This window comes from Zootoca vivipara, chromosome 15, assembly GCF_965207765.1.
Source record: "Zootoca vivipara chromosome 15, rZooViv2.hap1.1, whole genome shotgun sequence".
NCBI lineage: Eukaryota > Metazoa > Chordata > Lepidosauria > Squamata > Lacertidae > Zootoca > Zootoca vivipara.
Window position 1 is genome coordinate 9,210,631 of NC_142598.1, and position 16,790 is coordinate 9,227,420.

Consider the following 16,790-nt stretch of genomic DNA (forward strand, 5'->3'; position numbering starts at 1 on the left):
TTTCTGATTTGATCCCGGAATGTCCCACTTTTCCTTGTTGTTGTTTAGTCGTTTAGTCGTGTCCGACTCTTCGTGACCCTATGGACCAGAGCACTTTTCCTTAGGATGTCCTTATTTTCCCTGGAGAAATGTTGAAGGATATGGAGCAATTCGACCCCCGAGCTTTCTGAAGGCAATCCTATACAGTGGTTGTTTGTTGTTTAGTCGTTTAGTCGTGTCCGACTCTTCGTGACCCCATGGACCATAGCACGCCAGGCACTCCTGTCTTGCACTGCCTCCTGCAGTTTGGTCAAACTCATGTTCGTAGCTTCGAGAACACTGTCCAACCATCTTGTCCTCTGTCGTCCCCTTCTCCTAGTGCCCTCAATCTTTCCCAACATCAGGGTCTTTTCCAAGGATTCTTCTCTTCTCATGAGGTGGCCAAAGTATTGGAGCCTCAGCTTCACGATCTGTCCTTCCAGGGAGCACTCAGGGCTGATTCCCTTCAGAATGGATAGGTTTGATCTTCTTGCAGTCCATGGGACTCTCAAGAGTCTCCTCCAGCACCACAGTGGTACCTTGGTTTACAAACTGAATCCGTTCCAGATGTCTGTTCTTAAACCAAAGCATTCTTAAACCAAGGCGTGCTTTGCCATAGCAGCAGGGGACTTAATTTACAAATGGAACACACTCAACAGGAAGCGAAACATGTTCTTATTCCAAGGCACAGTTCACAAACCAAAACACCTACTTCCAGGTTTGCAGTGTTCTTAATCCAAGTTGTTCACAAACTAAGCTGTTCTTAAACCAAGGTACCACTGTATGGGGTTGGGGGGGGAGAGATCTCCCTATACAGTGGTACCTTTGTGTGTATATATATATATATATATATATATATATATATATATATATATGGACACACACACACACACACACACACACACACACACACACACAAAAGTTGGAAGCATATATAAGTTGGAAGCTGCCCAGAATGGCTGGGGCAACCCAGTAAGATGTGTTGGGTATAAATAGTGAAATTATCATTATGGAATGGGATGTCCCTGTTTTCATCAGATAAATGTTGGAGGGTATGTAAAGGCTACTGAATCAAACCTGGTTCTTTTTATGGAGAAAAACCAGCCTTTGGCCTATTCTGTATAACTCCCTTATTGCTGCACATTTCTGATTTAAAATGCATCTAGGTTGTCCATCTTCTCAATTTGGAATGAAGCTGGATTTGGGGGGATGTGAAAATGCACCAGAATGCAATATTTCCTAAGAAATGAAATGATAGGTGTGGATCGCAGCTACTGTTTTGTGGACACCGCTTTGCAAACCAGTGATGGGAGTGCCCTGAATGCAGAGTAAGTGGGAGTGTGTACACAGCCAGCCTGGTGATTTGTTTATCTCTCTTCTAAGTCTCCTTGTCCAGCTTCCTTACCTTCTGCTGCTTCGTATTCTCCTTGTCCTTTCATATTGTATTACAGTGTGATATGCTGGCTTGACAGCCACGGACAGAAAGTCTCTACAGAGGGTGGTGAATACAGCCCATGATATCATGGGCTGTCCCTTGAGTCTGCTAGGTGACATTGCAAGGGATCGTTGCCTTAGGAGAGCGAGAAAAATTCTCAGGGATGACTCACACCCCGGCCATCACCTCTTCAATCTTCTACCTCACACAAGGCGGGAATCTCGTACTCCCAGCAGGGTCACACAAGGCGGTAAGGTCAAAGGGAAGGAGCTAGACAAAGAATGATCCAAGAAGCCCTCAATGGCAGAACAGGCGGATGATAACAAGCGGTATGTTACAACGGCTGTGTAGGCGCATGAAGGCTGCAGCAGATAGGAATCTACCGGTTTTTCGTGACTACTTCATGCCATCGGAACAGAGCCCTACTGCGAAGACTGTGTGTTGGTCAGCGTGCACTGATCTACGCACAATTCACGCACAGGCATCTTCCAAAAACCCAACCCAAACCCCAAAAGCCGTGTTTATGGAAGAAAATATTACTTGGCTACGAGTGATCGCCAAAGAAGAAGAAGAAGAAGAAAATCTTCTACCCTCGGGCAGGAGATATAGAAGTATAATCAGCCATACCAACAGGCTAAAAAATAGCTTCTACCTGTGGGCCGGTAGGCTGTCGAATGGAAAATAACCTAGCGCAATTGATTTGTGAGGTGGTGTGTTGTTCGATAAGCACACAGAGTGCAATGAGATTGAGTGTTTGGGTGGGAGGGGGGGAGGCTCATTTAATTTCATTGTACACAGGTTGTACAATGACAACAGAGGTATTATTATTATTATTATTATTATTATTATTATTATTATTATTCCAGCCCCTTTTGTACCGACTTTTGGCCATGCAGGCAGAAGAAGTTCAGAACATCAGGAAGGCATCAGGCTGGCCCGGCTTAGACCTTTGCCTGCAATCAATGCTGCCTTTTGTTCTGACTTCCTGTGCCAACTTTGAAGTTCCTAAGGCTCTGCCTAGGTCACCATTCCAGCACGACCTTGGTCCGAATACTGGCAAGATTTACACATTGGCTGCCTGTGGTCCAGTGGTCCACTCGGCTGCCTGAGACGTCTCCCACCAATATGTGCTCCTGCAAGCTGGATGAATCTAGACGGGCCCCATTTCTGCCTGCAACTTTTTCCTTGCTTTGTTTCCCATCAATCCCACCCCCTCCGTAAGCTTTCTTTTCCTTCAGCTGACAGTCTCTGGCATCAGTTCCTCATCAGCCAGGACCTGGAGTCTAAAAAGCAGCATCTCCCTGAGTAGCATTTGCCAACTTTAAACTGCCTTTTACTTAATTGTTTAGCTGGCGTCCCCTTCCCTTGTTCCCTGGAGAGGGAGCGAGTCTGGGAAGCTTAAGAGCCCCGCTAATAACATCATGCTCCCCGGAGAATGGCATGTGTTGGAGGAAAAAGGAGGACAAATTGCTTTCCTCGACTCCCCTGCCATTCCCAGCTTGCACCGTGCATGCCACTTTTCCCATCCCGACACCCCCCAGAGTCAGCCTACTTTAAGGGAAACTCAACTTTCCTTTTTTCAAGTTAATTAAACGCTTCGGTCTGGATGAACACATTTGTCAGTGGCAAGAACACGACCGGCTGGGGTGGTTGTTTCGTCCCTCATTTTCCCATTCCCTCGCTTCCTCCCCTCTTTAAGCCTATTTGTTTCTTGTCAGTACCTCTCTTTGGAGACCCTCCTCTTCACTTTCTCCAACATCTTAATGATTCCTGGCACCAGCAGACGAGAAGTGGGGCTCAAATGGGAATGCTTTCCTTCAAGGCTCAGCTCTGCTTGCTTGACAAAAACCTTCCACCCCACCCTGCAGAGCTGTGGGTCTGGCCACACTTAGCCCTTCAGCAACACCCCCCTCCCCACATTTGGCATACAGTTGGGAAGAACTGGATAAAAAGCTATTTGGACTGGTGCAAAGAGGCCAGCTTGGCAAGCAACCACTAGCCTCTCGTACCCAGGCCCAGCTGTGTGCTCTGCTTCCTACCCATTGAATTCTCTTTCTAAATTTTTCATCGGTGCCGCGAAGATTTTTGTGACATGGCTTACCAATTGCACAGGAGCGGAATTCCCTTCAGCAAAAGGAGGAGGAAGGAGTCTTCTGACTTTAATCTCCCTTATTGTTGGAGCTTTAAGCATCTTGGGGGTCAGAATGGGAGTGCTTTCGAAGGCTGAGGCATTTGAATAATACTAATCTCACTTGTAATATTTATTATTACTGTTGTGGTGCAGAATGTTGGGTGTCACAATATTGTGCTGTTTCCCCCCCTTTTAATCATGTTCTGAGTCACCTGCCGCTTCCACCCCCCACCCCAAAATGACGACCCTTTGTCTAATAGCAAGGATGGACATAAAAGGAACGACGCTTCAAATTTGCTTGGGACCTTTCAAATTGCATCACACATACACACTCATTAATCTAGTAGATCTGCATTGGAGGCCAGACTGGACCAGGGAAGACCTCTGTGGTCGCCTGGTGGGTCTGTGGCTAAAGCTAAGCAAGGGCTTCCTGGGTCATACTGTCCCAGCTTTCAAGCCCAGCTTTTGAGCCTGGACCGGGAAATACGAGGACCAAACTGTAAGCGTTGTAAAATCGTGCCCTCTAACTCATGTGGAAGTTCTTCTTAAGGGGAGTCCTCCCTCTCCCCCTTCCTTTCTTTAAAATAGATATTTCCAATGGCTTTGGCAAGGATCAAGCTGAGCGGGAGCTGCTAACTCTGCCATGTGGAGAACGGGGCCCAGGCAGAGCAGATGGCTAAGTCTGGCATGATGTTAGCCAGGCCATTTGGTAGTGTTGCTGTTTGTGGGCTGTGCCGCACGCACGCCGCTGTCCTCATGCCCTCCAGCCATGCAGAAGAGCAGCAGCTTTCTAGTCCCATCCAGCTGCCACTAGCTAGGCACATTGGGGTCATCCTGAGAGGCAGAGAGGGAAATGGCATCACCTCCGGGAAGAAGGGGTGCCTCTAAAGTGTCTGTCGCTCTCAGGTCAGGATGCCTGCTTCTGAAGTGGCCTGGTGGGGCTCTAGCCACCTCCCAGCCTGGAGCTGGCTCTGGCTAGTGACACATAGAGCTCGGGGAGAGAGAGAAAGAGAGATGGAGCAGTGGAGGCTTGTCTTGCTGCCCCAGATCTCCCAAACAAATTGTCCCTCCATCTTCTCAAGGGTTGGTAACAGACCCTTTCAAAGTGCTCTCTGGCCCATGCCTGCCTGCCAAACACAAGCTTGTCCTGTGAAAACAGAATGCCTTTTACTGGTTTTTGTACGTCGTCGGCCCAACAGATGGGATTCACATTTATAACAATATGGATCATATAAGGATTGTTCCTTAATGCTAGGATAGGCTGATGCAAGCGTGTAAAACTACTCTCTTTAATAGCTGAGAATTAGAGACTTCTTGGAGGGCAAGGGCCAGCTCAGGGTTTTTTGGTGCTTGAGGTTGACACACCAATGGTAAGGGGAGCAGGTGGCACTGTGGTCTAAACCACAGAACCTCTTGGGCTTGCTGATTGGAAGGTCAGTGGTTCGAATCCCCGCGGCGGGGTGAGCTCCTGTTGCTCTATCCCAATTTCTGCCAACCTAGCAGTTCAAAAGCACACCAGTGCAAGTAGATAAATAGGTACTGCTGCAGCGGGAAAGTAAGCAGCATTTCTGTGCACTCTGGTTTCTGGCACGGTGTCCATTGCAAAGGGGGTCATTCAGATAACACAAACTGAGTTGCCAGCAACATTTTTTTTAACTTACCCAATTTTCTGTGGGAATATGTAACATCTGGATTAAATGTGTGTGTGGAAGGGGAAAGACAAGCTGGCCTGTTAATGGTCATTATGTAGATGTTGAGAAAAACATATATGTATGAGCGGCACCGATCCCGCCATAAGCACGCATCTGGAAGCACCCTACTCTGCCACCCTTATTGGCACCCAAAATCTGCTGTCTGAGGTGCCTTGCCTCGTGGTTGGGGAGTTGCTGAGATCACTGATATAGGCAGCATTAGACTTGTCTGATCAGCATCAACAGCCTGAAAGTACAAAGGATTTTGGTATCCTCAAGGTCTAGCACTGTGGTTTTTTTTGGCAGAGCAAGCTGTACCTGGCAGAAGATTCCCTTCCTTCAGCTTGAACTGCCATAAGACGGCATAAACAACAACTCTGTTTTCATGGCATGTTTGCAGGAAGTATCCAGGTTGGAAGATGGACCTGCTCCAAACAGATTGGCTTGTGCCTCCTAGATAGCAGGTTATATGGAGGTCCTCTGCAAAGGAGCATGAGATGTGGTGCAGGCTTTCAGTGGAGGGAATTTACAATGAAACCCTAGGCATGTGTACTGAGACGTGCATTGGATTCAATGGAAATTGCTTTCAGGGAAGTGTGTGCAGGATTGCAACCGTAATTCCTAGGCCTGCTGCAGCTCAGTCTGTCAGAAAGCCAGGTCCCACCCCCACCCCACCCTGAGCCTAGTGCTCCAGCATGAATGTAAATGGGCGCTTAAAAAGGAAAAGTGTCATGAATCATCATAGAATCGTAGAGTTGGGAGGGATCTAAAGGATCATGCAGGGATTGCAACTCAAGGATCCCTGACAGATGGCCATCCTGCCTCTGTTTTAAAACTTCCAAAGAAAGAGAGTCTAACACAGGGGTCCTCAAACTTTTTAAACACTGTCCTTCAAACACTGCCAGGAGCTGGACTATAGTTTTTTTTTTTTTTTAAATGCATATTTACTCAGAAGTCACTCCCCTATTTTTTACTCAAGAGTATACCCGTTGACATGAGTGGCCATGCCTAACCCTCTGCGTAAAAGTTAAGTTGACATCACATCCCACCAGAGCGCAACAACTCCTGGGTGAGTGCGCACCATGCAACGGTCACAACAATATTGTGGCAAGGTCTCTCTCTGTGTGTGCGTAATCGCTGGCTCCATGCAAGTGCCACACAAATCTTGCAATGATCATCCCCTCCGCTTTGCACGTTCTGCAGGGAGATGGAGAGCAGGCCCCTGCCTGAGGCCCAAGCCCCACTCAGGTGTGCTGGGAGAGGCCTCCGCTCTGCTCTGCGCTGCCGCCGCCCCTGCACGCAAATCCAAACATTGCAGCTTCGGATTGGCTGCAAGAGCTTCTTGCAGTCAATCTGAAGCCACGCCAGTGCCGCTGCCCGCCTAGAAGCCGTGCCAGCGTTGCGGAATGCAGCGAGACGTCTGCAGCGCGCGGGGACTGACCGAGTGGGCGGCAGGGTCTGTGGGCCAGATTTATGAGCCGGGGGGGGGCGCATCCGGACCCCGGGCCTTAGTTTGCTGACCCCTGGTCTACCACCTCCTGCGGTAGTCTGTTCCACCATTGAACAGCTCTTTGCTGTCAGAAAGCCCTTCCTAATGTTTAGTTGGAATCTCCTTTCTTATAATTAGATTCCATTGGTCCAGGTCCCACCATCTGGAGCAGCAGAAAACAAGCTTGCTCCATCTTCCATGCGACAGACAACCCCTCAGATATTAGAAGATGGCTATATCATAACACCTCTCAGTCTTCTGTTCCCCAGTCTAAACATACCTAGCTCCTTCACATGTTCATCATAAGGCTTGGTTTCCAAACTCTTGATCATCTCGGTCACCCTCCTCGGCACACATTCCTTCCTGCCAATATTCTCCTTCTTTGAACAGTCAGGAGAAATGTTCAGTTGGAAGATCCTTAGCCAGATTACACTGAGTTGAGGAGAGTTGCAAAAGAATACAGAATGATCACGAACTAGCAAATGGCAGATTGGAAAGAAACTGATCAACCTAGGGCTCACCCACAGTTACCTTTTGCCCTGCACTTTCTAGGTTCAGATTCATGCTTTCCCAGTTTGTTTCCGAACACTCCCCGCCCCCACTGCTTTACCCAGGAAAACCCGCTCTTTAGTGCTGTATTGGAACACATTGCAGTTCACGTTTGCCATGGATTGCCAAGAGCATTGAAGAGCCGGTTTTCATGGAGGAAGCAGCAGAGAGAAAGGTTACTCTGACATGGACCAGAAAAGTGTGAATCTTTACCTAGAAAGCAGGGTGAAAAATTAGTGTGCCTGAGTCCCTGCTGATCAGAATAGGATTGGAAAGCTTGCAGAATGGGATACATTACAGTTCTACAAACAGGAATCCAAAAATCACAAAAACTGAAATATCTGCATCAGATATTCGGTTCAGGCGCAGCCCTCCTTCCCTAAGTGACACAGTACCAGTATTCTTTATCTGGATGTTTTGGGGCAGATTTGAACATGGAATATAGCTGTTTAGGGATGTATGTGTAGATAACGTGCCCAGGGCATTACAGTAACCTCCCTGCCCCGTTAACAATGAGCTGCCTTTGTCTCTGCAGCTGAATGCATCCGCTTAGCCTTGTTCGAAGTAGGTAAATCTTTCTGCACATAGAATTGATGGCACTCCACCAGATCCGGCTCTTGTGTGGGATGCAAGCCCAGTTTGATCACCTGCAGGCTTCCATCCCCACCAGTGTGCTTACACTGCGTGCATAAATGCGGATCATCTATTACGCATGTGTGACTAACTATGAATACCTCCAGTCCTGTGGGTTCCTGTTCTTGACAACCAGATGTCAAGAGGCCGCCTAACAGAGATGATTACAGGTCACGGAGGGGGCTCTGGGAAGTGTGGGAACTGGCCAACAGGCTTGGTCACAAGAGAAGAGAGAGACAAAAACAGCCACGGGTAGGAGATGCCACCAGGCCACACCATCTAGACTGTGTCCTGTTGTTTGTTTTTTCAGATGTGCTCTCTCAATCTTCTTCCTCCCTTCCGCCTTCGTTCTGAAGGAAGGGAGAATTGTCCTACTGGTTAGGAACTGGAAAACTGGTCTGCTAGCTGGAGAGAGGACTTGCTCTACCTCCATTTCTAAGGCTCTACAACCACTGGTGCTGTGCCACGAGTCCCCTACCCTTTCCTACTGGGGATTGGTTGCATGCTTGGCCCCACTAAAGGCAATGCTTTAGAGAGGAAGCAATGCTGTTTTACTGTTGCCCCACATTTATAGGATTCCCTGGCCAGTGATTTCCAGGTCAGCCTTGGCTCTGCTGGCATTCCTACCCCTCCCACTGAACTTATCTCTTTGGGTTTTCTGCCTCCTGCCCTCCCTGCAGTGCTTTACCTACTTCCAATACGAAGCGCATTCTCCTTTCACAATTTGATAGCACTGGTAGTTCTTCCGGGAGAGGCCTGCTGGCCAGTTCATAAAGACCAGGGGTCAGCAAACTTTTTCAGCAGGGGGCCGGTCCACTGTCCTTCAGACCTTGTGGGGGGCCGGACTGTATTTTTTTGGGGGGGAGAGCGAATTCCTATGCCCCACAAATAACCCAGAGACGCATTTTAAATAAAAGCACACATTCTACTCATATAAAAACACCAGGCAGGCCCCGCAAATAACCCAGAGATGCATCTATATATATAAAAATGTAAAAAAGGGTGAAACTGTGGGCTCCACTTTTCTCGGTAACCGCTTGACCGATCATCCTGAAATTTTGACACAACGGTCCATGCCACTACCTGAGTGTTTGCAGAACCTCAGATGCCTCACATCTCATACCTGCGCAGGTAAAAACCTGCTTTTCCACAAACTAAAACAGCGCCCTCAAGTGGCGTTATTCCCTCAGCTCCTCCTCCTACACCCCCTCCCTCCCCATGGAGTCTACGCCACACCCACAAACCCCACCTCCGCCACGAGATCCAACACTCACGGATATCCATCCGCCAGAGGTGTCCAAGACCTCATCGGAGACTAAAACAGGGGGACTCTGAGGCTCAGGGGGATCTGAAGGGGGACTGTTACCCGCCATTTGACAGACTAACGTGCAGGGCCAGCTAGTTTTAAATAAAAGGACACATTCTACTCATGTAAAAACACACTGATTCCCAGACCATCTGCGGGCTGGATTTAGAAGGCGATTGGGCCGCATCCAGCCCCCGGGCCTTAGTTTGCCTACCCATGATATAGACTTTCTGGGTGTCTGTTAAAAGCAACAAACCGAAGAAGAAGAGCAAAATTGTGGCTGTGGGTGCCTTTCTGTAAAAAAGGTAAAGGGTAGAGGGGACCCCTGACCATTAGGTCCAGTTGTGACCGACTCTGGGGTTGCGCGGTCATCTCGCATTATTGGCCGAGGGAGCCGGCGTATAGCTTCCAGGTCATGTGGCCAGCATGACAAAGCCGCTTCTGGCAAACCAGAGCAGCACATGGAAACGCCATTTACCTTCCCGCTATAGCGGTACCTATTTATCTACTTGCATTTTGATGTGCTTTCAAACTGCTAGGTTGGCAGGAGCTGGGACCGAACAATGGGAGCTCACCCCGTCACGGGGATTCGAACCGCCGACCTTCTGATCAGCAAGCCCTAGGCTCAGTGGTTTAGCATCCAGGTATAGAGGGCTTCTTTTTCTCCTGGCAGAATGGTGATTATGAGAGTCATACATGGGAATCTTTGTCTATGTTTGCTTATAAATTGATAAATATGTAGTAGTAGTAGTAGTAGTAAGTGAAGGCGGTGAAGGTCCTGTGTGAGTGCCTGGAGGTGGTTGGAGGATGGATGGCGGCTACTCGATTGAGATTGAATCCCGACAAGACAGAAGTACTGTTTGTGGGGGACAGGAGGCGGGCAGGTGTGGAGGATTCCCTGGTCCTGAATGGGGTAACTGTGACCCTGAAGGACCAGGTGCGTGGCCTGGGAGTCCTTTTGGACTAACAGCTGTCCATGGAGGCGCAGGTCAATTCTGTGTCCAGGGCAGCTGTCTATCAGCTCCATCTGGTACGCAGGCTGAGACCCTACCTGCCCGCAAACTGTCTCGCCAGAGTGGTGCATGCTCTAGTTATCTCCCACTTGGACTACTGCAATGCGCTCTACATGGGGCTACCTTTGAAGGTGACCCGGAAACTACAGCTAACCCAGAATGCGGCAGCTAGACTGGTGACTGGGAGCGGCTGCTGAGACCACATAACACCAGTACTGAAAGACCTACATTGGCTCCCAGTACGTTTCCGAGCACAATTCAAAGTGTTGGTGCTGACCTTTAAAGCCCTAAACGGCCTCGGTCCAGTATACCCGAAGGAGCGTCTCCACCCCCATCTTTCTGCCGGGTCACTGAGGTCCAGCGCTGAGGGCCTTCTGGCGGTTCCCTCGCTACGAGAAGCCAAGTTACAGGGAACCAGGCAGAGGGCCTTCTCGGTAGTGGCACCCACCCTGTGGAATGCCCTCCCACCGGAGGTCAAAGAGAACAACAATTACCAGACCTTTAGAAGGCATCTCAAAGCAGCCCTGTTTAGGGAAGCTTTTAATGTTTGATGGATTTCTGTATTTTAATATTTTTTGGGAAGCCGCCCAGAATTCAAGGGAAACAAACCCAAGTTGTAAACTTTAAACGATTTCTGCCTCAATGCTAATCAGAAATTTGCAGTATTGTATCTGATAGGTGTTTTTATCAGGAGTGGCTATTCTGTGGCCTTCCAGATGTTGCTGCACTATAAACTCCCATCCTCCCAGACAGACCATTTGCCGAGCTGCCTGGGGCTGCTGGGAGCTGGAGTCCAACAGAGTAGCCCCCACCACTTAGAAACCTTCCTGCCACTTTTAGGGTTCTATTCAATACAGACTTACTTATTAGCAAGCCCCATTGAATGCGGTGGGACTTACCTCTGAATAAACGCGCATAGGATTGCACAGTCAAGCTTGTTTTGCACAATTTCTAAGCTAACTCCTGAGCACATGTTTGCAATTACATTTTAGTTGTACCTTAGATACACCTTGCGTTCTTTGCACCTCTAAATCCTAATAAGCATAGAAGAGACCCTGGGACCCTGCCAAAGGACTACAATGTCCAAGGCTGGGAGTCAGACTGGGGAAACCCATTTATATTGTAAGAAGATAGGTGGCCTATTCTTTGACCTTAGCAAAGAGGCTGAACTGAGAGCAGTGCTTTTTTTCTGGGGGCGGGCGGGCGCAGGGGCATTGGCGGAGGAAGGGGGGTGCGGTGGATGCAGGCCGCCCCGGGTGTCATCCCTGAGGGGGGGGTGACATTGCCGCCCCGCCCCCGGGATGCTCACCCCGCCCCCGTGGGCGGCTAGCTTTGCCCCCTGGCGGCTAGCCCCGCCCTGGGTGCACAGCATGTGCCAGAGCAGCTCGCTCCGCCTCTATGCAGGGGTACGCATACCCCTAAACATGTTGTGAAGCTAAGTTCAGCCTCATTGAGGGGCAGTATTTCAATATGAGTAGGAAAACGAGAGCACACCCCTAAACATTTTTTAAAGGAAAAAAGCACTGGCTGAGAGTATGAGAAAAATGTGGTGCAAAAAGGCAAGGAAAGAGCAGTTCTAAGCTCAAGCTCTTGAACCTCTCCCCAGACCAAATCTGTAGCCTCTGCTGGTGTTCTACATCCCTCCATGTCAGCTTGCTTTGAAACTTTTGCTTCCCAATAAGCAGGACCGGGTTTAGGTTTGATGAATCATGGAATAGAGACCACAAGGGCCATCCAGTCCAACCCCCTGCCAAGCAGGAAACACCATCAAAGGCCTCCAAAGAAGGAGACTCCACCACACTCCTTGGCAGCAAATTCCACTGTTGAACAGCCCTTACTGTCAGGAAGTTCTTCCTGATGTTTAGGTGGAATCTTCTTTCTTGTAGTTTGAACCCATTGCTCCGTTGTCCGCTTCTCTGGAGCAGCAGAAAACAAGCCTTTCTCCCTCCTCTATATGACATCCTTTAATATATTTGAACATGGCTATCATATCACCCCTTAACCTTCTCTTCTCCGGGCCCTTTATATGTCCAGCTGTCCTTTGTCAACAACAAAGTGTCACTGTTTTTTGTGTGTGTTGAAGATATGCTATATGGTTATTTATGGACCCAATAGGTATCTAAAGCCATTTGCACATAACAAAAGATGTATTTTTTATCAAAGTAATTGTTGAACTGAAATACAATTAAGAAGTATATTAATAGTGAATTATTTGGGGGGCCCCTAAGCTGTAGCTTGTTTAGCTTATACGTAAATCCAGCCCTGCCAATAAGTTTATAAGAGACCTGCATGTGTGCTTTCGTGCTTGCAAGGTGAATGGGTGGGTTCTTCAGCATGGAGGGCAGAGCAGGAAGTGACAGGCGTGTGCCCAGCTGTTCAGGGACCTCCTTCCATCCGTGCCTGTGGCCTGGAAGGACCGAAGCCAAATTCTGAGTGGAGGAGGAGGCCTTTCGCGTCTACGATGCATTTGGGGAGTGGGAGCTATCCTGTTGGCACAGGAGCTGGAGGAGAAGCGGAGAACAGCAGTGGCAAAGGCCAAAGGGAATAGAGAGGCTTTTAGAGGCTTTTTAAAAGGCTCGAAGGACGGGAGCTGTGCGGGGAGGGGGGCTCTTCTTAAAAGCCCCAGCGCCGTCATTGGAACGCACACAATTGCCCTCTGCACTTAGGACTGGCAGACGCCGAATCCTGGGAACTGCCAAGAGGGGAGGGTTTCTAGTGCCTTCGAAATGTGGCATATTCCCAGGCTCCTCTGAGCTGGTGTGTGCACTAATTTCCCCGTGCCCTTCTGCTCCCTGCTCCCGCAGCACGTGCTGCTCAGCAGTCTGGAGCCTGAGTGGCAGGAGATGCCAGACGGAAACGGTGGAAGTAGGCCTAGCCCCCCCCTTACCGCCCCCCAAATCTGTAGCTGCTAGGAGATGGGTGACCCTAGTTAATTTCCTTGCTGTCCCTCCCAGCCTTTGCGGCTAGTGCCTTCTCTTCATTGGAGTCCATCCCAGAAAGGGGGGGGGCGGATCCAGTGCCAGGTCTCCTCCTATGCTGGTTTCACCCAGAGAGAGCCCCTCTCCAAATCCGGTTCAAGGCCTTCTCCTCTGTAATCCAAACAAGGGAACAGATGGGTGGAATCCTCTCTGCGCCTGCCACCGTGGCAGATGGCATAAGCTGGCATTCAGTCACCTGGGCACTTACATCTCGCTCTGCAGTGTGGGTTGTCCTCAAGTCAGGCTTGACTGCAGTGGGCTTTCATGGCCCCATCCAAGCTGCCTCAGCGTTCACCCAAGGGTGCTGGCTAGCCCCTGCTGTCTTAGGAGAGAGGATACTGAAAGCTTGTGTGGGCGGGGGGGGGGGGGAGAGAGAGACTGGCTTGATTTGGAAATATCTCTGTAGGTCTTTTTGGGGGTCACCCGCCAAGTCTTCTTTCTGTTATTTATTTTGCCACAGTGCATTGTTTCTCAGGGGCAGTGTGCAGAGTCTCTTTCAGCTTTGATTTTCGTTCTGAGCTTCCAAACCTGACTTTGAATGGACACACACCCATCCCATTGGGTAGCCAAATTCTGTGAGTCACCAGACCCTGTTATCTCTGTTACAAAGTCAGGATGTATCCTGCTGACTTTCAAATGACCACCAGGGGTTTAATTTTTCATGCCCTGGATTCATTACCTCTACTTACGAATAACTCTACTTATGAATGTTTACAGAATAGAGCTCCGTCCATCATCTTGGATGCGGTTTAGATAGGATTTTTTCTACTTACGAATTTTTATTTTTTATTTTTTTAAATTAATTTTTATTGATTTTACATAGTAAGATTTTACATAATAACAAAAACCATACACATAAAAGAAAAAATAAAATAAAAATAAAAATAGGAATAATGACAAAAAACAGAAAAGAAAAACCACAGCATAAAAAAGTATGATAAAAATAAAAACAAAGCACACAACATCAAGAATTTAAACCATATCTAATTTCCTAAACATTGTCTCTTGGGCTTCCCCAGACCCACCCCCCTTTATTGATTTTCATTTACCAGCTTCATCTTTACAGTTTTCACTATTTACCCACCATTCTAATCTCATTTAATTTAAAATTGTCCATTTAGCCAATTAATCAGATTATCAATAGATTTTTTATTTGTTTACTTATATATCTCCTTCCATTCCCCTCCTTCCCCCCACACCCCAGAACTCTCCCTGCCACCGAAAGCCTCCAGGGTACGGAAGGAAGGGAGGGATGGTTCTTTTCCAGCTGGTTCTCCCCCTCCCCCCTTCCCCCCCCACTCCGGAAGCCCCCCTCTGCCACTAGGGAACCCCAGAACGGAGACGACCACAGGGGGAGGGTTAGAGCACCCCGCTATCCCATTATTCATTCTTCCCAGCTATACTGATAATCTCCTTTCAAATCTAAAAAAAAAAAAACCACATCTCTATTACTTACGAATTTTTAGATAGGGTTGCTTCTACTTACGAATTTTTTCTCCCAATGCATTCCTATGGGATTCGACTTACAATTTTTTTCGACTTACAAATCTGCGTTTGGAATGCATTAAATTCGTAAGTAGAGGTACCACTACTTAGGAGGCAGAAGGCCACTACTGTGCCCTGGCCAGGAAGCCTGTGACCCTCCAGATACTGCAAAGCGACAAATCTCAGCATGCCTGACTGTTGGCCATGCTGGTAGGGTCTGTTGGGAGTTGATGTCCCCTGTAATAATAATAATAATAATAATAATAATAATAATAATAATAATATTTATACCCCGCCCTTCCCAGTCAAGAGCAGGCTCAGGGCGGCTGACAACAAAGAATATCAACACAAGTATAAAAGAAACAATTCAGTTAAAATGCAGATTAATACAATGTTAAAATTCAATTTTAAAATTAAAAATCTACAAATAAGATAAAATCATTATGAGATAAAACCTTAGGGGAGGGTAACCGTGGGGTCAGACTGCGTCAGTCCAAATGCCAAACGGAACAGCTCTGTCTTGCAGGCCCTACGAAAAGATGACAAATCCCGCAGGGCCCTAGTCTCCTGGGACAGAGCGTTTCACCAGGTTGGGGCCAGTACTGAGAAGGCCCTGGTCCTGGTCGAGGCCAGCCTAACCACCTTGTGACTCGGGATCTCCAGTATGTTATTATTTGTGGACCTTAATGTCCTCTGTGGGTCATACCGGGAGAGGCGGTCCCGTAGGTATACTCCATGGTGCCCACTGCTCAGTAAAATCCATGCTGCCTGTCCTTTGCATACAGTTCCACAACACAATAAGTGTCCTGCTGGACATGACCTTCTCATCCCATAATGGTCAATGGGGTGCTGTCCAGATCTAGAGTTCAGATATTGCCATAGCTGTCAAGTTTTCCCTTTTCTCACGAGGAAGCCTATTCAGCATAAGGGAATTTCCCTTTAAAAAAGGGAGAACTTGACAGCTATGGATGTTGCTGGACTACAATTCCCATCACCCCCTGACCACTAGCCATGCTGGCTACGACTGATGGGAATCTGAGCTCAATAACAACTGGAGAGGCGCAGATTCCTCATCTCTTGACTTCATCCAAAAGGCTTTCCCCCCACTGTGCCTGCCTAGTAGTCAGATGTTTACAGGAAAGCTCACCAGTAGAGCCTAGAGACAAAAGCTGTCATCCCCCACTCCCTTCCACCACACATGCAACTAGTATCCAGAGGTATGTTGCCACTTGTGGGATGTGATCCATAAGAGGAAGTCAAGTACTGTACAACATTCCTTTTAACGCTAGAGAAGACATATGGGGGAATGTTTGGTCCAGCCAGTCAAAACTTCCAGTTACTCCTGACAGGAGCATCCCTCCTGTTGCATAGAAGGTGGGCATGACCTTACCTGTCCAGGTTGCAAAAGGACGGGTCATGCAGCACTCTCTCTCTCTCTCTCGCTTCCTTCTTCGTTTAATCAGCTTTTAGCTAGGACTGCTCAGCTAGCAGAAGCACTGGGATATCCCCCCCCCCCAATATGGGGTAGAGCCACATGTACATATTTGTAACTAAGTCTGCCTTCAGGAATCCAAGTGTGAACTGATGTGAGTAAACTTCTTTTATCATCTTTGAATTAGATTGTGGCATTGTTATTCTTTTAAAGATGGATTCAAGGGAACTCACCAGGAGCGTACAATTCAATCTGTCTCACACGAGCCTGCAACTAGTTATCTGCTGTGCGTGAGAAGGGGAATGCAAACTCTGCTAAGCAAAGCAACTTGCTAGCGCAAGTTAGGAAGGATATTAATAGACAATATATCCTATCCTGCCACCCTGAACATTCCCACACCACTTGTACCTAACATTGGGAATACCAGCCAAGAGACCTGTCCTCTATGAATTTGTCTTTTAAGAAAACCACCCAAGCTGGTGGTCACATGGAACCTTGCGGCAGTGATGACCTAAGCTGATAGCACATTTTGTGAAGTTTTGCCTGTCCTGCATCTGTTCCACTGCTGATCTTCCCCCATAGGAGCCAACCTCCAGGGTCAAGGTCGCTTTGCCCCCCCTAAAATATTTG

At 48.2% G+C, this 16,790-nt stretch overlaps 1 long non-coding RNA gene across 2 annotated transcripts in view; it reads right to left on the reverse strand.

Moving 5' to 3' along the window:
• Nucleotides 1-222: 222 nt before the first annotated feature.
• The window catches only part of LOC148683367 (uncharacterized), a 101,213-nt gene continuing 84,645 nt past the window's right edge, over nucleotides 223-16,790 (reverse strand). The window contains exon 4 of one of the 2 annotated variants that reach the window (XR_015947242.1): nucleotides 223-449. This is a non-coding gene — a long non-coding RNA (uncharacterized LOC148683367). The remainder of the gene's footprint in view (nucleotides 450-16,790) is intronic. The other variant, XR_015947243.1, reaches the window with a different exon arrangement.